Raw genomic sequence first — 26578 nt, 5'->3', positions numbered from 1 at the left:
ACAGTAATATGACAACAAACCCACAACTATCAACAACTGAATCTAAAAAACAAAAACAAAATAAGCAAACAACCAGAACAGAAACAGAATCATAGGTATAGAGATCATGTGTAGGGTTATAAGCTGGGAGGGGGAAAGGGGAGAATGGGGAAAACAGTGCAGGGATTAAGAAACATAATTGGTAGGAATAAAATAGACAGGAACAAAATCATAGTACAGGAAAGAGAGAAGCCAAAGAACTTACATGCATGACCCAAGGGCATGTACTAAGTGGGGAAATTGCTGGAAGGAAGCGGGGTACCAGGCAGATGGAGACAAAGAGGGAAAAATGGAACAACTATAACAGCATAATCAATAAAATGCACTTTTTAAAAAGATTAAATGAAATGAGTTATGAAATGTACTCAATGTCACAAGGTCAATAAATAGTGGGGAGTCAAGATTCACACTCAGTCAACACTGTGCTTTTAACCATTTGTATTAACCATGTTTCTAGCTTCTGTAAAGTTAATGCTTTAACATCTGCCCTACATGCATATGTTAGACGCACCTTGTTCTAGACAACACAACAGTATGTTTGAGTCACCTTGCCTTCACTTCCTTCCTCCCTTTTCTGTATCTCAAATTTTCTATTAATACATTTATGCTAAATAAACTACTATGCTATACCCAGCAAACAAGTCCCTGTGAATCAGACCAGGACTGCCTGATGTGTATTCAATTCAATGCATTTCTGAAATCCTTCTTGCTTCCTACCATTACAGGGTGGAATTTCAAAGAATTAATCTATATACAAGGAGAACCTTAGTACACTTTCCTAAATGGGGTTCCTGATCCTTGACCCTATCCAGTAATAATGTTTCTTTCTCACAGGAGCAGGTGGGACCCATGTCCCTAAGCATGGCATTGCCAAGGTTGCTACACAATATTCCCTCATTTATCATGGGTATTACATTCTGGACCCCCCTGCAAAGTAGTAACCTTACATTTATTCTACACTCTTAAATCTACATAACTTTAACAACATACATATACAGTACCGCAAAATCCCATGATATAGCAAAAAATCAGCGATAAATAATTAAATATAATATTTTTTAAAATCTCGCGATGCAGTGAGGCCACAATAAGTGAACCGCAATATAGGGAGGGACTACTGTACATCTTCAAAAATACAGAGATGTAAAATATGCAACAATATATATGATACATATATATGGGCACATCAGAGAAGGAAAACTCTGACTCCAAAAAACCTCCGCTGCCTTGCGGCATACCTCTTCAGGGGAAAGGCTAAGGGAGTAAACCCCGACAGAAAATCCGGAGCCGGAGTCCCTAAGGCGGTTTGACGTTGTAGTCAACACCGGCAACTCCTGCGGCGCACCTGAAGCCAAGCTGTATTGACTCCGTCTTTCCCTTGGACCCTTCAGCTGCGAAGAGAGGGGGGGTCTGCTGCATGGGCAACAGCAGACCCTCCATATCACCCTGCCCAGGCTCTGTAGCTTCAGCTTCACTGGAGAGGACACTCCAGCGTCATCGCAAGATGTCGATTCAACACGGGAGGAGACAGATACTGTGTCACTCCTGAGTCAGACTGCACAACCATTCTCGGCGGTGCAGATAGACTCTTAAGAAGCTACACCATCGTCTCTCGAGACGGACGGCTGCCGACGATATGATACATATCTGCTCCAAGAAGAGAAAATATTAAAACTTGCAAAGTAAATGTATTTGGACTAGAAATACTGCTCATTTGATATTTACATGGATGAGTAGAAATACCTAAAATAAATAGGTGGAAAACTTATTCCTATAGAAGGCAAAAAAAAAAAGTAATGATTAGGTATAGAAGTAATGACCTAAGGAAGGTAAACAGGATCTGAATATTCCTGCATCTTTACTGGAATAGCTGTCTTACTGAACCCACAAAAGCTTAGGTCCCCAAAATAAGCTGCAGACAAAACCCCCAGTGTGAACACCAATATAAAAGCCAGCTCAGACCCAGAAGTGCTTAAACTTGGTTCTGAGTTCAGAGGAATTAGTTGGACAAGGCATTATCTGACAAGCCAGATAATATCCAAAGATAACATGACATGTTATTTGCTAGGAAACAAAAGGTTAATAAAACCCTTTGGCTATTTCCTGACTTTGGTTGTCCCAAAGTATCCTTCTCCTGTAATCCGAAGAATCAGCTCAGTCAAGCACAAAGAAGGAACGTCATGCCAGTGGTGACAGACACTGAGACAACCTACCTGTGAAAACTTGGTGCAGATGAGACACCAGCAATTTTTTTTTTATTTATTTATTGTTTTTCTATTACAGTTGTCCCACTTTTTCCCCCATTGTTCCCCTCCTCCACCCCGCTGTCCATGTCCATGGGTCAGTTATACTAGTTCCTTAACTAGGCACAAATTTTAAAATCATAGCCTCACTTCCAGGCAATTTGCTAAAAGGAAACATTGAGACCCCACCATATTGAACTTGCTGCCTCATTTAAGTAAAATGTATTTCTGAGAAAATTCTTTATTTGCATTTATAGCATATGCATCAGATGCCAGGTCTCTCTCAATTCAAACATGCATTTTAAAGTTGTAAACACATGACTACAATTTCTATGGAGCTGTTTAGGGAACTTTTATAAATCAAGTCCTTAGCCCTGAAATCCCAGCTAGGTCCAAAGGTTTCTAAAACTGCTACTAAGCTCTTTACTTCCAAAAGACTCATTTATAACAGGAATTGGCTTGGGAAGTATTTATATGCTCTTTGCTGTTGTCTATGATCACTTTCTCAGCTGAAGTGGTGGGAAAGAGGGAGATCTAGACCAAGAAAGGAGATGAGAAAAACCTAAATAAATAAATAAAAATGTGAAAAATCTGTTTCATCTCTCTGGTCTTGTGATTTTCTTCTTTTCCCCCAACTATAATTGAAAAATGCCTGAGTCCTACCACAGATATTAAAAGAAACATCACTGGTTTTTGTATATGGGTCTCATAGGCTTGAAGTTCAAACAGCCACTGTATCAAGGGCAGTGTCCAGTAAGGAGACTGGGGACAATGATAACTGAGTTTTGTCTCCATGGTTATTCAGACTCACTTGAGAAAACCATTTTCGCTTTACCTGGAGAATATGAAAAACAGCTTTTGCAGCCTTCCGTTACGTGTATGAACAAATCCAAGGAATGGTACTTGGAAGTAAAATTGCTGTTGTGAGGGTTACTGAGCTAATATACAAAACTTGTACTCTGTGATGTGCTATAAGCTTCTTGATGGTGAAGAGATTTGTGTAATCCAAAGACTCTCTGGGCTGTGCAGTCTGAGTCTGGGAGAGACCTAAAGTGAGATTTGGGTACAAATCCACCAAACTTGATAACAGTAATGACTGCTGGGACAGCGCTAATTCTCCCTTCTTTCTCATGTTTCCTTTCTCTGATGGTTGTGTTCTGCAGCTCAGAGTGCATCTCATTTCTGTCCCTGCATCTCCCTACCCACTGGACTGTGTCTATCTACAATGAGCAGAAATCCAGTGAGGACCCCAGAACAGAAAGTGAGGAGGCAGGGATCACTTGGCAGAAATCTCTGTAAGACACTGCATTGAAATGTGGCCACCGCTTATAACAATGACAGCATATCTCATTCATTCAGCTATAATGCTTATAAAGGCATGGCTAATGTTTTTAAATGAGGAAGATATATATATACACCCACATATATATTAACAGGTAACACTATAGGTGTGTTTTTAAATTAAAAAGCAGGGTTCTGAATTTAAATTAAAAAGCAGGGTTCTGAACTGTGAGTATAATACTTTCCTTTCTTTTTAAGGCAAGAGACTACTTGTACACATATGCTTCTCTCTGCATAGACTAATTCTGGAAGTATGAAGTATGATGATGAGGTTACACCAGGGAAAGAAAACTCACGGTCAGAGGTGGGAAAGATCAAGACCTACTTTTCAGTTTGTTCTATAGAAATTTTTACCATGTGCACATAAACTAATTAATCAGAAATTAATAAAATGTAAACAGAACTAAAACAATGCTCACATGGTCTAGTGCTCAGAACAGTAACATCACCAAGGAAACACAATCTGCAGACAAAGAAGTAGTTTCAAAAAAATTCAGGTTTTTGTTTTTTTTTTTTTTTTCATTTCTTGAATGCCACAAAGGAGGCTAGTCTCTCTGTTCCACTTCCATTCACACCATAGTTGTTCCAGAAACCGTTTCCCCTTTTCTCTCCAAACTCCTTACAAAACTCCACCCCAGGCCTTGACTCCTGCCCATTCTATCCTTTCTCCTTTCTCTTTTCTTCAGACTTTTCTGTAATAAATCCCCAAATAGCTTGACTATCTATGCAGATCCCCAAGCCAGGGAGGGGAACAAACTGATTGAACACACCCATAATCCTCTCGAGTGGGGCAGGGAAGAAGAAGGTTGAAACACAGGTGAGTTAATTTTTCATTCTATTTCATAGTTTTTATTAACTTATTAATAAATTTGAAGACTAGAGCACTGGAAAGCTAAGATCAAGATACCCAGGTATAACTTGCTTCATGAGGATTGGCCTGACTGATACTGAGTGAATCTAAGTAAAGGACCAGGAGAGCCTTGTGTTTATAACCCAGCCCTGAAATTGTAAAGTTATGTATAGAAAATGGTGAACCATATGAGAGAGAGAGAGAGAGAGAGAGAGAGAGTCCCTTCCCACTGGGGTCTCCAATGTCTCGGAAAGGTGGGTTGGAACAGACTGTACTCTGGTTCTGTGAGACCCCTCCCTTTCGCTGAGTTCTGTATCCTTTATTAACTAAATTGAGATCTGAATCTTACTTTAGAATGTGTGGAGATGTGCCTGTGTGTCAATGAGAAGCCCACCTGAAACACTGTCCATAATTAAAGAAAAGAAGTGACCATGATCCTAAAAAGGTTAAGGCAAAATTTGATAACACCCAATCTATCTCAGTTCGCATAGGAGGACTCAACTTATCTGGTCCCGGTGGCATGTCTCTCTCTGCTGTAGACCAGGCTGCCTCATGCAATTAAAACTTGATGCAGTAGAACATTAAGATCTAATAAATTAACATACCTAGTTCTGATCTCCTGCTCACTCAATAATATTATAATTGGTTTCCCATACAATGAACTACAGAGATGAAATAAGTTAGCCAGAGGACATGTGTTTAGTTTTTTTCTGCAGTTTTCTTTTTTATTGCAACTTAATTCATTGGCTTTCTGGTTGTAGATGTCAGTCTCTTAAGATTAGTTAATGTGAGTCTGCCCTGAGAAATGTTTTTTCATTTAGTGAGCTGGGGGGCGGGGGGGGGAACGTGAATTTCTCAATCTGAAAGGCTGGACCCTAGACTGCAGCAAATTCTCACTGTGAGAGGCCTCTTACAACATAGCCTATGAGTTGTAAAACTTACCATCTGCAAGCAGTGCACTTTTAGATCTGTAAGTAATACGCTTGCTTTAGAAAGTTTAGAAGATACAGAAGAGTTTTTAGAAGATAAAAACCATTCATTCTACCAACTATAGACAACCACTCTTAAATATTAGAAATATTTCCTCCTACCTTTAATTCTGTGTATGTACCTATAAATATATGCAAAATTTAAATGATACGTGAAATAGCTTTGTAACCCATCAATTTTACTAAACATAGTATTGTGAACATTTCTCATGTCATTAAATATGTTTTGAAAATAACATTCATCAACCCCCTTTTGGATAATTAAGTTAATTCTAATATTTTGTCAAAATAAAACTTGCTGTGAACATTCCCTCTTCATATATAAATCTTTACTCACTTCTCTGATCAGTTCCTCAGGGTAAAGTCCTGGGAGGTAAATACTGACTCAAAAGGTCTGGACACTTTTGGTGTTTGATCTATATCACCAGATTATACCCAAAAACATGGTGAACCTATTTTCACTAACATCAGCAATTTTCCTCTTGGTGCCAGAATGACAGTTTTGCTCATCTTTCACCAACATTAGATCAAAACTTATCATTTCTAATTTTTTGACTAATCTGAAAGGCAAAATTTTCTATATGCTTTGTAATAATTTGCATTTCTTTTCTACTTTGTGTGATATTTTTTCAAATATTTGTTGCCACTGTAGTTCTTATTTTGTGACTTGTTTCTTCCCTTTGCACATTATCATCTTACCCTATAATTTAAAAAATCATTTTTAATAATAATCCCATGTTTCATATTAAATTTCTACCCAGTTCATCTCATGCAAATTAGTTATGCTTATAGGATATTTTTTGACAGATACAATTTTTTAAATTTCTCCTCAGTCTAGAGATCTCAATCAGCACCAACCTACCCACATCGCCTTTGGAGTGAGTCAGCAGTCCATGGCTCCCATGCTTTATCCCAAGCAACGGCTTCCTTCCTGGTCACGACTGGTGGATAAGGAGTTTGCATCCAACCCAAGAACATTTTCTCCATAATATGACCTGCAGCCTACACCTACCATGGAGCCTGGTATTATAATAGCAGAGATGTGGCTGTTACCAGCAGCTAAATTTATCTCTCTTATAGAAAGCAGCAGGGCAGGATCTGAAAGGAATCATTCCATAGAAAGAGCTGGCAAGCTCAAGGAATATGCAGGCAGAAAGGGGACAGAATCAGAAAGGAACTAAAAATAGGAAGCCAGTGAGTAGAGAGAGAGGACAAAGAACAGGTGGGTGTGAGAACTGAGGCAGCACTGCCCTGAAAGAAATCCCATAAACCCTACCCTAGAAACCGAGACTGGAGACAGTTCCTTTATCTGCTTTCATCCCTTGAAATTTTACATTTTCAACACAAGGCCTCGTGTAGGCCATAAATAAGCCCTCGTGACTTGATTTTAAGAGGGCTCTTTTCCTCCCTCCATCCAAAACAATCATTCTCAAACACCGGTTCCCAACAAGTGGTGATTTTTCCCTCCGGAGAACATTTGGCAACATCTGGAAACATTTGTTCCTTTTCACTGGTTGTCATGATGGGAGGGGTACTACTAGCATCTTGTGAGTGGAGGCCAGGGATGCTGCTAAATGTCTTACAATGCTCAGCCTCCCACAACTAAGAATTATCTGGCCCAAAATGTGAACAGTGTTGAAATTAAGAAACCCTATTCTGGAACAAGTTAAATTTATTTTTTTATGGCTTTCTCCTTTGCATTTGTGCTTAGAAAGTCCCTCCCTATTCCGTGATAAGAAAAATATTGGCCCTAGAGTTTATTCTATTTCTATTATTTTATTTTTATAGTTTCTTTTTCTTAGAAACTTCTAGTAACAAGAAAGCCATGTTAATGATGAGATGAGGAAACAGACTAAACTTGTATACAACAGGTCACAGTATCTTCGTGCCTGTGATTAGCATATATCACTAAGAATGTGGCAAAGACTCTCACTACTTTTTTGACTTAAGTTCACTCTTCCATGACGGTGAACTGGATAGTATGAAAATCTGTATTTCCTTAGACAAAAGGCAAGTGCTAACAAATTTGCACAGCAATTGTACTGAAAATATAGTCTACTTACTACAAAGTTTATATAGGAAGGACACTGCATTCACTTGATCAGCCAGATGTTCAAAATTGCTAGGTTGGCAATGGAACTGGTGTCAATATACGGGTCCTCATGCTCACAGGACAGAAGTCTCTTACTGGAATTTTTAGTTTTTTGGAGGTGACATGAGATGGTGGAACTAGGTGAATACAGTGAAAGATTATGCCATGAAGAGTAAATTGTATCGGACAAAAATCTGGTTGAAAGTTTATAGCCTTGAGCTGGTCTTCAGACGTCACATCATCCCCTCCTTTCCTCTGCCAACATTATGGGGTCCATAAAGTTTTCTATAAGAAGCTGGTGATTTCTGCCCTCACATCACCATAACAACACATATTCTGCAGTAAGTAACAAGCATGACTAGGAAAAAGAGGCAGAATGAGCCTGCAAATGCAAAATATGCCTGTCGATTTAGAATTTCTTGTTCCTAGGGAGGGGTTTTCATCTGGAAATTTAGTTGTCTTCTTGTGAACTCCTGGTAGCTCATAAAACACAGCACTCTCACGTTTGCCTTGCTCCTAGGGTACTTAGATTCTCTTCTCTACGTTTACCCTGAACCAAAGACTGATTCAGTCCCTCTTTCAGTGACCTGAGAAGTATTGTAGAAAGAAATAGGCATTTCCTGCCCAGGGACTCCAGATTCTATCCCTACTGCACTGTATACTGCACCCCAGCAGTTCCCTGAAATTTCAAATAGCATCATTTTTCAGGTTGGCGCTGCTGACAAGTTATCACCATAGGCCCCTTAGGACTTTGCATTTGATCTTTCTTGCATATGTCCCTTATTTGGACATTAATACCCTTAAGCCCCAGTACCTATGAGCCTAATTAATACACATAAAACTGGCTATATGTAAAACATCCACAAGCAGAAACATGGAGAAAGCTTAGTAACTAATATACAGACTATGAGACTTTTCCATTAAAATAGTATAGAGATCAATGTAATAAATAGAAAATGAGGAAAGAAAAAAGTTTAAACCCTTTCTGACCCTATTTATAAGACAAGGTATGCTGATTCTCGAATAGACCCTCATCCCCCAAAATATAGGATAAATAACTATTCATCAGCAAGCAGTCACAATTTAAAGAGATTACTTATTAAGAGCATTTCTTAAATTTTTACTTGTACAACACTATCATATAGACCAAGGGTTGGCAAACTTTCTGTAAAGGGCCAGGTAGTAAATATTTTAGCCTTTTCAGATTATAAGGTTTCTTTCCCAACTACTCAGCTCTGTCATTGTAGCACAAAAGCAGCCATAGACAATATGGAAATGAACCAATCTGGCTATGTTCTAATAAAACTTTATTTATAGACATTGGAATTTGAATTTTATACAATTTTAACGTCTCATATTATTCTTTTGATTTCTTTAATGATTTAAAAATCAAGAGCCACATGGATGGACTTCAAGAATACTATACTAAGTGAAATAAGCCAGTCAGAAAAAAACTAAGAACCATATGACTTCACTAATATGTGGGAATTAAAATAGCAACTTGTGGGTGCAGACGGCAATGTGGTGGATGCCAGAGCAAGGGGGGTGAGGTGGTTTGGGCTGGAAGGGGTCCTAATATATGGTGACAGAGGGTGGTTTGACTGTAGGTGGTGGGCACACAGTACAATATACAGATCTTATATCAGACAATGTACACATAAAACCTATATGATCCTGTTATCCAGTGTCACCCTAGTAAAATTAACTTTTAAAAAATTTTTTAAATAAAAACAAAAGAATGATAAAAAATAAAATTAAAATTAAAATCAAGAGCCATATAGTTTCACTCATATGTGGTATATAAAACAAAAGGCATCAACCACATTGCCATAGAAAAGATAAACTGAAAAATAAAATCTAATAAATAAGTAGCTACTAATATAAGTGTACAAGGATGAGTCTCATAAAATTAATGGAAGCATAGTTATCACCAGAAGAATTGTATAATAAATAAGAATCTAGTTTAATCTGTGCCAAATCTGTCCTCTTACACAACTAATCAATCATGAAAGAACATGAAATCCATGAATCCCCAGACCTTACCTACTGGATGGTAAAAATGGGTTCCACTTCTAATTCTCTCTCACTCTTGTCTTCCTACGCTGTTGAACCAAACTTATATGAGCCTCATTTTTTAATGCAATCTTTTCCATGAGGTTTCTGGGATTCTCATTCAAGTACATTTCCAGTATGTCTATCCCATCAGCTCTTCAGACATAGCATGCTGGAATCCTGACACAGAAAAATAAACTTAAAAAGCAAACTTCTGAAATCAGTGGCAGAGCTGAAGTTCAAACCTAGGCTACTAAATCCAATTAGCTCTTTATTTGAGACTAATTGTTATATTTCTTTGTGTCATCAAGCAATAGAGAGACCATAGAGCTTATATTGTTCAGCAGTTTTCAAGGTCTTCTTTAGCAAAGAAATCTTTGTTTAAAATGTGATTTAACACATTATCCCAAAATGTAAAGCTCTCAAGAATGGCATAGCTGCTTTGCTGAAGTGGGGTCGGAGCACCACTTGAGGTCTGTCCCCTCAAGGTGCCTATGGTGATCCCCAAGGCTCCTCCACAGAACCCTAGACATTTGGAGAATACAGTCTGAAAACCACTGCTCTTAAGCATTTTACAAATGAGGAAGCTACTGAGACCATGAAAAATGGCCCTGCCAGCAGCCAGACGGTGCTGTTCCCAACTGAACATATACAACAAATATAAACAGTGCTCAGACAAGAGCACATAGCTGCTGCGTTTGGAACAAAACAGAGACAAGGCCATTCTGCCACCTCAACAATGACAATGTATCCCCTCTTCTAACACAAGAAACTGCTGTTTTCTATTCCAATAACAACTCCTAGCTTAGCTTGACTCCACTAGTGTCGTTGATAAAATGTGTTAAGATACCCAGTGACCTAATCACGGCTGCTTCTTGACATTGTCCAATCTAGAATTTACCCTAATCCCTGATTCCTCCTTGGAATTATCCAACACAGACCTGAACCCGGTAAGAGGGCCCTCCCTTAGCTCTTCTCGGGTACATTCTCCTTGTTACACCAAGTTCAAGAAACCTAACTTCTTGTTTTCATTACAGGTGCATCCCTGCTGGTCTCGGGCTTCAACACTACATTATTAGCATTCTAAGCAACATCCTCAAGAAAAACAAATAGAGACTTCCGGCCAAGATGGAGGCATAGACAGACAGGCTGCGTCTCCCTCCACAACTAAGAAGAAATACAACTACCTCAAAACTAGAAATAATCAGAAGTTCCAGAAAATCAAACTCCAATGGAAGTCCAGCAAACAAAGTATAAAGAAGAAATACTCATCCAGACAGGTAGGAAGGGCAGAGCCAGGGAAAAAAAGACGCAGTGACGTGGCGGCAGCAGCGGCAGGCCAGCAGAAAGCAGTCCCACGTTTTAAAAAGTTGGGAGGGACACCTGGGGAGCATTTCCAGCACCAGATCAGACCGCACAGCTCACAATCCCAGCACCAGGGAAAATCAAGCCTCATTGCTCCTGACTGTACAGACCAGTGAGGGTTGGGGTGGAGGCAGAAACTGCCAGTCTCTCAGCAGAGTCCACTTCTTTGAAGGGCCCCCATGGTACTAGAACGTCCGCAGACCCACCCACTCTGGGAACGACAGCCAGGGCAGCAGCTAGAGGGGCACCAATCTGGTGCGGAAGTGGGAGAGGTGCCTGGAAAAGGGGTGAGTGCTGGGCAGGCAGCATTGTTCCCTCTTGGACCCCTCCTGCACATACAGCACCACAACGTGGTGAAACAGGTCACCCTGCACTGGCAAATCCTTAAGGCTCCGTCCCTTACAACATAACAGGAGCAACAACTCTACCTGGGACACAGAGGCAAACAAACACAGGAGCCTGTAAGAATGAGGAGACAGAGAAGTATGGCCCAAAAGGGGGAACGGATCAAGGTTCCAGTGGGAGAACTAAGCGACAAGGAGATAGTCAGCCTAACAGATCAGGAGATAGACAACCTAACAGATGCAGAATTCAAAACACTTGTGATAAAGATGCTCAAAGGCTTGACAGATATGCTTGAGTATGGCAAACGTATAAAGGAAGAAGTGAAGGCTATGCTAAGTTGAATGAAGGAAAACCCACACAAAATCAGCAGTGAAGGGAAGGAAACTGGTGTTCAAATCAATTATTTGGAACATAAGGAAGAAAAAATAGACAACCAGTGCAGAATGAGGAAGCAAGAATTTTAAAAAATGAGGAAAACTTCCCAAATCTTGTGAAGGAGATGGACATACAGGTCCAGGAAGCATGGAGGGTCCCAGAGGGGACCACACCAGGATGCATCATGATTGAGATGCCAAAGGTGAAAGGTAAAGAAAGAGTCCTGGGGCCAGTAAGAGAGAGGCGGAGAGTTGCCTACAGGGGGATACCTATTGGACTATCAGCTGATTTCTCAGAGGACACTTTGCAGGCAGGAAGGGACTGGCAAGCAATATTCAATGTGATGAAAAGCAACCTACAACCAAGATTACTCTATCCAGCAGAGCTATCATTTGGAATGGAAAGGCTGATGAAGTGCTTCCCAGACAAGGTAAAGCTAAAGGAGTTCATCATCACCAAGCCATTATTATATGAAATGTCAAAGGGACTTGTTTCAGAAAAAGAAGATCAAAACTATGAACACTAAAATGACAACAAACTCACAACTATCAACAACTGAATCTAAAAAATAAGAACAATATCCAACTAAGCAAACTAGAATAGGAACAGAATCATAGGTATGGGGATCATTTGGAGGGTTATCAGCTGGGAGGGGGGAGGGGGAGAAATGGGAATATGGTGCAGGGATTAAGAAGCATAATCAGTTGGTACAAAGCTGGGGAAGTTAAGAATAATATACGAAAGGGTGAAGCCAAAGGACTTACATGCATGACCCATGGACATGAACTAAGGGGTGTGGGATTACTGGAGGGAAGGGGGGTACTGGGCAGAGGGGAGCAAAGGAGAAAAAAATTGGAACTACTGTAACAACACAATCAATAAAGTATACTTAAAAAATAAAAAGAAAATAATTCAGACCATTAACAAACCAAATGCTACTGACTCCTGCATGTTCAGCAATGGTGGCATGGGCAACATGAGCTGCATTTAATGAAAATCCAGAGACCACTGATTGACAGGGTCTCTGAGGTAGGAAAAAGAACCACTACCAGTTCTGTCTGAAATGCACCACTCATAACATCTGACAGCACCCAGTGTGGACGAAATCTCCTCAGACATGAGCCTGGCATACAGAAAAGTCTGTCATCGTTTAACCCACATTCACTTGATAGAAATTCAGTTTATAGATCATACACTTCTACAGACAAAACATACTGTAATAAGTATCATTCTTGGTGGGACTGTAGTACAAAGCACCCTCAAAATGGTCAAGGCTGCCCGAACCCAAACAAGAAGTCATAGCAACTTCCATTCAGGTCTTGAAATGGGGGGTCTAATTTCCTCTGAACCTTGTACATGGATTCAGTAAACATGTCTTGATTTGGGTTTCACTTAGCATAATCCTCCCTAAAGTAACCACAGTAGACCTGAAGTCAGCCTTGGATTTTGTGTGCGTTGTCTGTGGCTTAAAGAAGGCCGGTTTTGCCCTGTCGTACTTTGCCAACAGTATTGCTATTCATGAACAATAAGATTTATTTTAAATCTTTGCTCTCTTCATGCATGAGTAATAATAATAAGTGCAAAGATGTGAGAGAGAGGCTAAAGGCAGTGACTATATTGGGGAAAGCCCTGGAAATAAAGAAATGTTTCCTATCACAAGGCCCAAGACCTTGTGGTGAGTTTGTAGGCACCACCTCTCAGATCCTCAGCTAGTTCCCTTACTTGTTCACTGAGAGGCTAGGTGCATGACCCCAATTGGGATCTCTTCTAGCCCCACAGTCTAAGTTCATGCCTCTGAACACTAAATGTATTTCTTAAAACTAACTTCCCTACACAAAGCTGCCTCCTTGGATCCTGTTTAGGCATCACCCATTTCCAGCCCTTCTCTTTGCCTCTCTCCCCAGGATACCATTTGCTGGGCATCTCTGCTCATTTACCCTTCAAGACCAGCACTAATGCCATCTCCTCTCTGACTTCCTCTGACTGCCTCCTCCCCAAACACACACCACAGAAAAATCGATTGCTCTCTTAGGTTATCAAAATACCTTATACATTCATTGGACTAGACTTACTCGTTTTTTTTTTTTTTTTTTTGTCATCTCCATGACCAGCCTATTTTTTGAGTAGAGGAAGTATCATATTCATCTTCAATCTCCAGATATATAGAAAAGGATTTTGTAAAGATTCTGTGGGTTAGAACAAATTGCTTTGACATAATGTTGAACCTCATGCTCCCCTTCAAGGAAACAGAGAGTGACTACATATAAAGATGCTTGTGTACTGCTACTTCAGCCCTCAGGTTTGGTGCTTTTGTACATGTCAGAGAAGGTCGTGGACTCCCCAGCTGGCCATTCCATCCCAGTAAGAAGAACCTAAAAACAGCCTCCATACTCCACAAAATGCAGGTCTGGCTTTCCAGGCTATTCAAAGGCTGTTCACACAGTAAGGTATTCCTCTAGACAAAAAGAGAAAAACATCTCTCATCTAAACTCACTGAAAACAGCCAACACTATTCAATGAGTTTGCACCTCCTCTGCTATCTTCATACAAATACACGCATTGCCAACTAGTTAGATCCCAGCAAAGTCTGTCTCCTCCAACTTTACCTTGAATAAAGCAGGGCCTGTTTCCCAAAATGGCAGTTTACCTTGAAATGTAGTAATGAGATAATGAAATTTTATCCACCTGTCCCTGATAACCACCCTCCCCCATCTCACCCTGTAAAGTGTCTATGAAACTGCTCAAATGATGTAAAGGAATGTATTCACAACCCCAACTAGACAACGGCCATGTGGGGCCAGCTTACTCCTGTGGGTTTATATCCTGCAACCTCATAGCCTGTGTTCACAAGCTGGAGCTGATTTTCTAAGCACAACAAATTAATCACACTCTTAATTTACCTAGGCATATATTAGAAGCTCAATGAATGTTCTCCCTAAGATATCTTTTTGAAACCTCTATTAAAGTACTTAAAGTTTAGTGTTATAGTTTAACTCTTTATCCGTCTATCTCACACACCCGAGAGAGAACTCCAGGAAGGCAGAAAATCAATTCACACAATACCCATGTATGTTTGTCTCCCAAGTAGCTGGCATGGTTCCCAGCATATCACAGGGACTCAACAAGTAAGTGGCTGCATCTGTGCACCTGTCTTCAACAATCCTGAGGACAGTCCAGGAGACAGAGAGCTCCGTCCCTGCACTAGAAGAGCTTATTGAGACTCAGTGAATTCCCAGACGCCAGATTTCTACACTTACTTAGTTTTAAACCCCTGGTGCCTCACACACAGCAGACACTCAAAAAGTATTTGTTTAAATGAAAATGATTTGCACAAAAGCAAGCCATTAAGTATCAAGTGAGAATCTCCATCTGGCACCAATAAAGCTGCCCTAATATCACCAACAATTGTCAAGACTCACTGTCTTGAGAATGGTCTGATTGTCAAGTCTAGGAGATATTTTTACTCCATAAACTTCTTGACTTCTTGGGACCATCCCCTGGTGCTCTTTTCCCTTTGTCCTCTACGCCACCCTCCCCTCCAGTTTTCTACTTACCTCTCGGGCTATTTTTTCAGTCTATAAGTGGCACCTCTTCATTCCTATGACCTTCAAATGATAGATTTCCTATATGAGGCTCTCTACTTTTTTGATTCTTTGCCCTCTCCTGGAAAATTTCCTATAAATTCAAATACTCACATTTGACTCTTTTATTTATTAATAATTCTCAAATTCACGTTTCTAGACCAGACCATTCTTCTGAGCTTTGATACCCATCTACCTCCTGGATGTCTACACTAGTTCATCTTACAGTCAACGTAAATGCTTTGCTCATCTTCTACCCCTTTATCCTTTTCTTCACTCCCACACCAAGCCTGTTATTTCACCTATAGTTCCTATTTTATCTCAGTGAACCGTCCACCATGCCCCACACCACCACACCAGAAATCTTGGAATCATTTTAAACTCTTCCTCATTATCTTCTTTCATAAAATTAGTCGCCAACTAGGTATTTCTTAATTTCTTTTTTCCTTTCCATCCTTTCTGACACTCACATTGGTTTGTTTCCTATTGGAAACAGTCCCCAGTGTGTTCTCTCTGCTTTCATTCTCCTCCACTTTCCAACAATCTGCCACATATGCTGGAAAACAGCTTCCTAAAATGCAGATGTAATTACATTATTCTAGGCTTAAACAATCTTTTTAGCCATCACCCACAGCACCACACTGTCCTCAAAATCAAGTATAAACTCCCAAGCATTTTGGAGGTGACCCCTACCTCATTTTCTGCAGCACCCCCAGTCCCATGCTCCAGCCAAGACAACTGCAGTACCCCCCCACTGCCCCCTCACTATGGTCAGTGCACCAGCCACACCCTTCAGCTCCCCTCTGCCTGACTGAACTTCCGTGTTCTCCACGCAAGCAGTCCAAGCATTACCTCCAGAAGGCCTTCTCTGTCCTGCTCCTCCCCTCAGCTGACTTAGAGGCCCATCTTCTGGCACCCATTCTCCATAAAGGGTTTCCATTCTGTGTGAAGCTATTCAGAGATTCTCAACTCTGGCTGCATGCTAAACTTCACCCAAGATCCTGAGTGCCAGGACTCAGCCACATTGATTCTGATTTAAATGATTAAATTAGTGATTGATTGCTCTGGGAATTAATATGATTCTCACGTACCTTGTGCTTTGTGCTTCTGGAACTTGACTGTAAGGATCAATCACCTAGGGATCTTTTAAAAATGAAGATTCTTCCCTGGCAAGTATGGCTCATTTGAAACATTGTTCTATAAACCAAAAAGCCATGGGTCCAATTCACCATCAGGGCAACATGCCTGGGTTGCCAGTTCATCCCTGGTCAGGGTACATATGAGAGGCAACCGATTGATGTTTCTCTCTCACGTTGATGTTTCTCTCCCTTTCTCTCTCCTTCCTTTTCTCTCTGTCTCTAAAATCAATAAGCAAGTCCTTAGGTGAGGATAAAAAATAATTAAAGATGAAGATTCTGGTTTACAGTTCATGATTCCATATTGTTAACAAGATCCAAGGTGATGTCAATGCTACTGGTGCAGAGGTCACACTTGGAGTAGCAAGTGGCTAAATAAGCCATGACATTCATTGGCTGGCCCATCTGGAGACATAAAGCTGTAAATAGCCAGAGAAACTACAAAAAGATTCCCCCTGTTAAGGAAAACAGAGGTTTCTAAAACTCCTGATATCACCTGGTTCCAAAAAAATTTATGAGTGTCTATGACAACTGCAAAATCATAGATTGCAGAAGCTGTTGTCACCTAAAAGCATAAAGTCCAGAATAACACAGAGTAAACAATAGAACTGGGGTCTAAACTCAGGACTCTTGATGTCTCAGCCAGTACACTATTAAGTATACAGTATTCAGTGCCTGAGAAACATGTTGAAGATCCCACCACCCTAGGAAAGTAGCAATCAAGAGGCACAGCATCAAGATTAGCAGGATCCAGCCAAGCCCTTTGTTCACAGAAATGATTAGAGCAGCTTCTACAAAAGAGATCCGGATCAGCCAAAAGCTGCTGGTAAAGGCCAATGTGGAAATGGGTCACTCAGTCCAAAGTTGAAGAATGAGTGCTGGTTTTCTAAGTGAACTTCACCTTGCCCCAGGGTGTAAAATAAAACTGAAAAATGTACACTGTGGAAATCTGGACTACTCTGATGTCTTTAAGCACCTTGAAGGCAGCAGGGATGTCTTCTTCATTACCCCAGGACCCAGCACAATGCTTGGTACATTGGATTCACCGGGTATCTATTGAACAAAGTCTAATGAGAGAAAGCCTTGGCTTTCTTTACACAGTAATTTATCTGTGTTGTGGCCAGCCTCCTTATGGTAGGGTAAGAGGATAACAGTCTATTCCTGGGCTGCACACTATAGAGATTTCCTCAAGTTTCTGGGTAGAAGCTGGATTGTGTGGAAGTGTGATACAGTACATGAGTCCCCAGGCCCTTTGCACATGTACATCTAAGATACAAGGGTTATGGGTACAACCCCAGTAGTGTTTGTACTTACTAAAGAACCAGGCAGAAGTCAACTGCATTTATTAAGTTGTGGGAGGAGGAGGAAGGAACTGGAGGGGGTGACCTCACTGCTTCCCTAGCCACCAGAACTGTTTGTCAGAAACAAGGGAATGACTGAGTGGTAAGTCATATTGCCTAAAGGTCAAATGCACGGGCTTTGGCATCAGACAGATCAGGGTTTGAGTGACATCTCTACCACTTATTCATCACCTGGGTCAAATTATTTAACCTTACTAAGTCTCAGCTCCCTCATCTGTAAAATAGAGAAAATGAGTACCTTCCTAGGACAACTGATGTAAGGATTAAATGAGATAATTGTATAAAGTACTCAACACAGTATCTAAGATACTGTAGATGCCAAATAATAGTAGTCAGCAATGGCACCAATGGAGAAAACCTACAATGCCGGTTGTGGCTGCATAATTAATTCTAGAAACAAAAGTGGTAGCTACCATCTATATGTCAGATTTATATTTCTTGCTAGAATATGCAAAAACTGGAAAACAAATCTTGTTCTTATTTTTTCTTTTCCCTTTTTAAAAAGTGAAGTTTACTTTTTCATTCCAATTGTCTCAAACATTCTGTTTTTCCTCCATTATTGAGCATGAAAGTGGATGGGTGATGGATTTTCTAAGTAGGTGAGGGATGGAAACTTTTTTTCCATCTCAAATCAATGTGAATTGATTAGGGGTGGCTGCTCAGACCACTGTATTAAGAAGGTTGTTGATGCTAAGTCCAGGCTTAGTGAAAAAGAGAGCTACGATTGATTAGTAGTATCTTCAATGGGTGTTTTTTATGCCGCATTTTAACTCATAGATGACAGAAAGGTGAATAGTAACAGCCAGTTAGGATCACAGTGGAACCGGGGAAATGGGCAGCAATGGTAGGCTGTACATGGAGAAACTGATGAACACTCTTACACTGACCCCAAGATACCTATTGATATAGACACTGTATGTCTGTGCCAATTACCCCTCCACACCCACTCTCCAACCTTCTCCACTGGCTCCCTGCCTGAAGGCTGACCTGTATGCAGTATATAAATAGTGCTGTGTGCCCTCTTGCTCTGGTTGGTCCAACCCATAGAGATCCCCAACAGGAGATATGGGTGCAGGAAACAATGAAAGCCAGGTCATAAATTCCCTGGATCTCTCCCTGCGTGGTTGCTTCAGGCTGGCCATGTCCCCTGATTAGAAGTCATTGATCCTCTCTAAGCAGTTGAATCTGTGATTCTCTCTTCCTCCAGGTTCCAAAAACCATCTCTTCTTCCATCCCTTCGGAACAAGAGGTGATAACAACTCCAATACCACAAGCTCCAGGGTGCTGCACTACCTTTGGTGATTCTTCACACCCACACTCTTTAAAAAAATCCCTTCATAAATAAGCCTCATCAAACTACATTATTCTAAAAGGACCACCCATTTTCTGTGGGAACCGTGACTGATACTGCCTTTTACTGCCTCTATGTTGGAAATGAAGTGAGCATTCACAGACATGCATGTGATAGAACATGCTAGGTAAGGCATGTTTGTACCTCTAGGAAGAAGGGTGTGTGTCTGGTGGCCAGAGATGAAATGGACTAGCAATAACAATACAGATGCCCACTTCCCCAGCGACCTTAAACTGTCCACTGTGTCTGGAATCTTCTCTCACAGGAGTGTTGACTGATTGAGCAGAGGTAGCACCAAGCATTTTCAATCTTTAATTTGACATGGTGAAACAACATGTCCTGGGCTATTCAACTTCCCTTGCTGGGAAACTGAAACAAAAAGTCATCATCTGAGCACTGATGAGACAGAGAGGTACAGACATGCAGAGGGTGGCTGAGTCAGGTTGTCAGCAGAGAACAGTGAGGTCCTGCCCTTCCCATCACCTGCCTTTCCCACCAAGCCTGCCCTTCCTACAGCTAAGTCCTACAGTTCTTCCTAGGTCTCTACCTTTGTGGAAATAAATGCATGACTGGTCTTCATTCAAAAATAAGAGAAAAAACAAATACATCCGTGATCCCCACCCTCTCAGTGATATAAGAAACTACATTTCATGATTAGCAATGCAGATAAAATCAGGGGAGGAGAAATACGCTTGCACAGGTGACTTCACCGTCCAGGCAAAGGAGCTTGTCCTTAAGTGTCTCATCCAATGTTCTTGTGAATCACGCACTAGCCAAGCACCTCTGAAAAACCCCGATCTAAACTAACGTGATCCCACTCCTTGGTAGGAGGGACACCCTTCAGAACCATCGGATCTCCTCCCATTGTCCAGCATCCAGAGATAAGACCTCCATGACAAGCACAGGCCAGGTGAAAAACAAACAAACAAGAAAAAAGCTATAGAAAAGAAGATGATAAAGCATCCAAAGAAAAAAAGGAAAGCAGGATACCTCAGAGCAGGGAAGTTGTGAGAGAGCAATCAAAACACTATTTAGAGGAACAAAAGGGAGAGGAATTAGGGCCAAGGAGCGCTGCAGGCCTCTGCCCCTTGAGGTCAGGAGGACACTGAAGCTCACCCAATTCCATTTCATTACAACTCTTTTTAAGCTCCTCCAACACTTTAATTCACTCTCTTCAATAGCCTTTTCATCTCTCAAGGTCCATTTCAAATAGATTCTCTTCCATAGAGGCTTCCCTGGCCTCAAGCCTCCCCACTCCCAGTCAAAATTAACTGTTCCTTTCTCTACTCTTAATGCATACTAACCCTCTCTTCAGCACTTTTTATTTGTAAGATATGAACACCTTTGCCTCCCCCAAGTGGTTTGTGAGCTTGCTAATGTCAGGGACCTGTAGTCATAATTTCCGAATAAAAACAGTCCCTGGATCAGAGTAGAAGAGTGTTATATGTTTATACTTGACAATGACAGGCTTCTGCTATCAATTGGACATTGGAGATGCCCCTCTCCCCACCCCATACTCACCTTTTCCCAGTTATGTTGTTGGTGGGCAATTAAGGTAATCTTCAATGCACATGGAGCTGACTTTCAACCTGTCTTAGCCTGGGTTCCCACAAAAAGTGGATCAAGAAACAAGAGCTTCTTGGGAACAGAAGTGGGGTTGGGGGGCTGGGAAAAGCAAAACAGGGAAGGAGAAAAAATCCAAAATAAGGTGTGTTAGTTATCAGGTTAATCTCTTGGGCAATGGGAGTTCTCTCCCCCTGGGGATACTCTGAAAAGCCATATAGAAAGTACTTCAGAATTGTGTCCCCACCCCCACCCCCACCCCCCCCCCCCCGCCCCAAGGGAAAGCAAATGGGAGAATTTATTCATTGTTAGGCAAAATGGTTTCTGGTGCTTGATGTGACAGATGCCATTTTCAGAAGTTGTTCTCAGGGACCACCAGTTCACCCCAGAAGGAGTAGATTATGTCACCTAAAAGGAATGTTCTTCTTACATGATAAGTAGGCCCATTAAGTTGTTTACTGCTTTGGAACATACAGCTCTTAATAAGCACATGCCACTTGGCTACAAGCCACCTGTGTTCCTGGAGACTATATATATATATGGTCTATATATATATATATATATCTCGAGCCCCCAGCCACTTTCAGGTGTAGAGCTCCACGGTCCTGCTGCTATTCAGGACTCTGCTTCTGTCCGTAAATTCCCCTAATAAATTCTTTGCTTAAATCTGGAGTGGTAAGCCTCTTTGGTTTCTCAACTCTTCAATGGAGGTCAGTTCCAGGGTTGCCTATTGGGTCTTACCGTCCTCATACTTTTAGGTGTGTGCCTATGTCAGAATGAGCAAATTTTGCAGGGGCCCACGTGTTGGTAGCAGAGATGCCCCAGGACAGAAAGTAAGTGATGTCACAAACAGTGCAGTTGAAGCAAGGTGAGGTCAGGTACACCTGAGCACAGCTGGTTGCCGCAGCAACAACTTGAGTAAAAAGGTGAGCTAAGAGGATGTGAGGCAGACACAAGAAATGTCAGATACACTCAGCTGGCCCTTTGTGATTTTTCTGTGCACCTTAGAGAGTAAGTCTTACTAACCCTAGCATTAATCATCGTTAAACTGTTAGCAAAAAGAAAGTGTTGGGGGATATAACTAGAATTTCTTCTAGCTTTCCTAGGCTGTGGATACAGTCATAATAAATACCCAAATTTCAATGGCTCTAAGCCTCTATCTAGCTTCTAACTAACTCTAGACTCTAGCACTAGTCCTGGAACTTCCTGTAAGCCTCTCCCAGCAGCATCTCCTGGCCTCCTGAGGGCCCCTCACATATACTCAGAAGTCACCCTATCATCTGTGGTCACCATGAGGCACCCACCATGTTCTGCCGCTGCTCCTCCAGACCCCCTTTGCGTGTCCTTCTGCAAGCAGCTCCTCCCTGCCCGTCTGCTACCCTCGCCCACCAAGACTGTGCTGAGAGTGTTACCTTCCTTGCTCCTGAAGTCGCTAAACCCTCCTGATGCCAAGATGACACGTTACTTTCCATTCTCTTTGTTCCAGAGACATGCTGTGGCTAATACAGAAATGGAAAGATGCTTCTTTCTCCCCCGCTCACACTTTGAGCCAGACGAGTACAGTGCTGCAACTCAGTCACAGACAATAGCTCTAGTCCAAGGAATGATCTTCCTCACTCCCTTGTCCTCTCTCTCCCCACCCTCCACCACCACCACCAACACACCTCACAGCCCAAAATAGATGCCCTTATGCTAAGAAATTTTTAAAAGCTAGCAGCTTGCAGCCTGTCCCAGCAGTGCACGGACATGGCCAGGTGGGCCTGAATCCCAGCAGCGCCCCACAGCCTCAGCACAGGCTACATCCTCACTATCACAGCAACTATTTGAGGTCTTCTCTATGCACGTGATTCTGTGCATTGAGGCTCAGAACTGAAAGGATGCAAACAGTCTGGCACCAAAAATTCCCTGTATGTATTTTTAAATGACCAAGTTTTCTTAAAGTGATCTTTAAGGACATGTAACATCAGTCTCTAATTGTACCTATAGAAAAAAATGTGTTCCCAATGTGCTACAGCTTGGTCCAGCTATTTGAAGAACAATAGCTAATGAGCGCCAAGAACAAAAGAAAATGACAATAAAATAAGGTGGTATGTTGACAGCTGAGATCTAGTGTGACACCTGTGGGTGGTTCTGTGGCTCCAGGATTAGATTGTTCTGACTTCAAAAGATCCATCCGTGAACTCCGTCAATCTGCAACTCAGTCATACATACATAAAACTCTTTCTCCCACTCACTCCTAAAGAGAAAAATCCTTAATGTTAAGAAAACAATGTATAAATCATGTGTTTTAGTGAAAGGCAGCCTTTTTTCTTCCTGATTAACTTACAAACTGAGCTTGAATTTTTAATCCAAACCTCATCGTGCCTCACTTTTACAAAGGAATTCCATTTATTGTTCTCCTTGGACTTCAAATAAAAAAGTAACATCAACATCTAAAAGAAAATTAAAACTCTGCTCAGACATGATTTTGTTTTCCTCTCCTAAGTAAATATTTGCACTTGCTGGAGGGGCTTATGCTGATGTGTCTGTAAACGGAATATATATTTTTATGAGAAGATAAGTAGCCAAGAACCAAAAGATACAAACCAAAGTTCCCCTTTGCTCTCTTCCAGGTGACCTCTAGTCCACTGTGCAGATAACATGGTTAAAAGGAAGATGAGCCCTGACTGGTGTGGCGCAGTGGGTTGGGCATTGTCCTGAAAACCAAAAAGTCGCTGATTCAATTCCCCAGTCAGGACACATGCCTGGGCTGCAGGCCAGGTCCTTGGTGTGGAACATGTAAGAGGCAACCAACAACGTTTCTCTCACACATCGATGTTTCTCTCCCTCTCTTTATTCTTCCCTTCCCCCTCTCGTTAAAAATAAATAAAGTCTTTTTTTTAAAAAAAGGAAAATAATTTAGTCTCCATGGAAGTTCAGTTTGTGGGCTCTGCTTTGGCAGATTGACAGCTGTGGTCAATGATGTTGGAATTACATGTAATAGATTGGAGATTATGACTATTGTCCAGTAAGAACTGAAAAGCCCCATGCAGTTAGAGAAGGCTTAGTTTGGTTATCTCCTTAAGCTTCATTCCAGAGTAAAAAGTCATGGGCTCTTCTTATTATAAATTGGCCTTTCTGTATGCTGGGGGAGGTGGTAAGTACTAACGTCATTTCAGTAATTAGAAGCCACAAGCCCAGAATAACCACTGCCACTCTTTTTCTAGATGTAACAACCATGCTTAATAATTTCAGGACAAAGCTCTACCATAATTTAAAGCTAATAATAAGTGAAATACTCAATTTTTAATGTCATAATAGTAAATTAGAGTAGAATTAGCCTGTAATGGCCTTTGGATTTTGACTCTTTGCTGTACTAGTGAGCTGCTGACCTCCTCTAGATATTTACTTGTTGATATGCTTGATTTTCTGTTTTGTTTTGTTTGTGTAAAAGTGGAGAATAAGGTCAGTATGCAGATGTCCAGGAGAGAGGAAAGCAATGGAAAGGATGCAGGTGTCAAACCCCAAGGAAATAGAGCCAATGAGCAAAAATAAACGTGAGCCTGAACACAACTGAGACGGGCCCCAAGGATTCCCAAAAATAGCAGGAGGAGGCTCTGAGGAGGAACTGAGTGCTATATGCAAAGGTAGAAGTGTAATATTGGGGAAATATAAATTTTAAAAATTACCATATTTGTTCCCAAGACCAAAAGCTGGAGAATACAGATTACCCTAAGTTCCTGGGTTTAAAAGCATTTCCTTTGTCCTAGTACACCATGACAAAAGTCACAGCCTACCTTTTTCCTTTTAGAGCAAAGTTGGTGTGTCTGCTCAATAGTTAATATACTTCATCAAATGACTTGAAATTCTTTGCAGAAAACCAGTCATTTATGAGACTTTTGGATAGAGAAGTAGGGAGGGAACAGGAGGAGAAAATAAGAAAGATATTTTACACTTTATGAAAATATGAAGTATCACTTCATGTTTATCTCCTCCAGCATACTGTCCCACGACCCTCCAAATGCAGCATCAGTCATGAAGACAAGCTCCATTTCTGAAATGAACAGTCCAATTTAGGCAAGTATGTGCACTGGTTCTAAAAAGACATTTCGGGAACGGTGGTCTAAAGTTTAGTCAGAGCTAAGGGAGACATCCCACAATGCAGTCTATTACATCCACAAGTTGTCTGGGGTTCAGACCAGCATCCTCAGCATCAGCTGGGAATCTATTCAAAATGCAGAGTCACAGCACTGCCAAAAACCTACAAAATCGGAAGTTTACAAGATCCCAGGTGATTCATATGCACGTTAAAATTCACATCTCGCTCAGTTGACCAGCCTTCATTCTTTGAAGGTATTGGGAGAGCCCAAAAAGGAGAACTGAGAACAAAAAAGAATTCTGAAAATATAAAGGTGATACCTCACCCTTTGTTTCTTGCTTCTCCCATTAAGAAGGAAGTTTACCGAAGTATAAAAGAGCATATGTTGTGTAAGAAAGAAAGGGAAATAAGAAACCAAACACATATCTATTAATATTTATAAGAAGCACAAGACAGATAAAACAGGAACCAACTTTGGTTATTTATAAGGTTTGAGGGAAGAGAATGGGGTAGAGGGGATACAAGAGGGAGTGACACCTCATTAACTATACCTTTTGGTATAATTTTGACTTACAGGAACCAGTTAATATTCTGTACATTTTAAAAAAATGATGAGAAGAGAGAAAGAAAAACCCTAATACCTGAAAGCAAACTAAAACAAATGAGACAACTGTATTTTCAGTGGAATTCTATAATCACATTAAGGAGGGGGAAAAAAAGAAACTCATCCGAGTCACTTATGAGCACAGTATTTTACTGTATACCTCCAGATTTGGGTAAGATTGGGGGGTGACGAGAGCTGCAAATGAATCCTGAACTCTTAATACATTTATTTCTTGTACAGGTTTTGGCAAAGTAACTCTGAAACTATTTTAAATGTATTATAGGATTGGGCAATGAGTAAATGTATTGATGTTGGTGGGAGCCGATGACCAGCACCTGCTTGAGACACATACCAACAGCCACCCGGTAAGAACTGCTCCCCTGAGCCTAGCAGCAGTTATGATTCACATGGGAATCAAGACACATGATAGCAGGCAGGCAGAGGGAGTTCCAGACAGATACACAGAGAAAGCAATGTGAACATGGAGCAGAGACTGGAATAATGCAGCCCAAGGCAAGAAACGCCTGCCACCACCACAAGGTGGAGAAAACAAAGAGCAGATTCTCCCCTGAAACTGCCAGAGGGATGATGGCTCTGCCCACACCTTGCTCTCAGACTTCCAGCCTCCAGAGCTATGAGAGAGAGTAAGCTTCTGTTGTTTTAGGCCCCCAAGTTTGTGGTAACTTATAACAGCAACCCGATGAAACCCACAAAGGAGGATTCCAGACTAAGAAATAAAAAAGCATGAGAAGTTCACGTAACTTGCTCGAGGTCCAGAACCAGTAAATAGGAGAGACAGTATGTTACCCCAGGAAATATGATTCTAAAGACAGCTCTAATACCCTTTATTTCAGACTCTTTTTACTACAGGGTCATTAAAGAAGATAACGATATAGAAAGTAGATGTCTTTTCATATCAGAACATGATTGTGTAGAAAAGCAAGTTACAGAACTATATGCAGGGATAGTCTGGTTAAGTGAACATGAAATCTCGCGAAGTAAAAGTTCATGGAAATGCCAGGTAAAGAACTAAAAGAAAAAATACCTAGCTGAGCCTAAGAGAAAGGAAAATCTCCAACTGTCAGGAATAAAGAAGAAACATCAAATCAAAGTGATAAGCTGTGAGAAAGGGCTGGGATTTAACATTCATGAAGAAGCAAGAAGCTTAGTCTCAGAATGCAAAGCTAAGGGAGTAGGAGTTGAACACTTTCTC

General features: G+C 41.1%; 1 pseudogene; it reads right to left on the bottom strand.

Annotated features, from left to right (window-relative positions):
• The window catches only part of LOC150016429 (golgin subfamily A member 7-like), a 101202-nt pseudogene that overhangs the window by 5935 nt on the left and 68689 nt on the right, over window positions 1–26578 (bottom strand).

The sequence above is a fragment of the Furipterus horrens genome, unplaced genomic scaffold (genome assembly GCF_987537825.1).
Source record: "Furipterus horrens unplaced genomic scaffold, mFurHor1.1.pri manual_scaffold_3, whole genome shotgun sequence".
Lineage (NCBI taxonomy): Eukaryota > Metazoa > Chordata > Mammalia > Chiroptera > Furipteridae > Furipterus > Furipterus horrens.
This window is presented reverse-complemented; position numbering and strand designations above follow the sequence as displayed.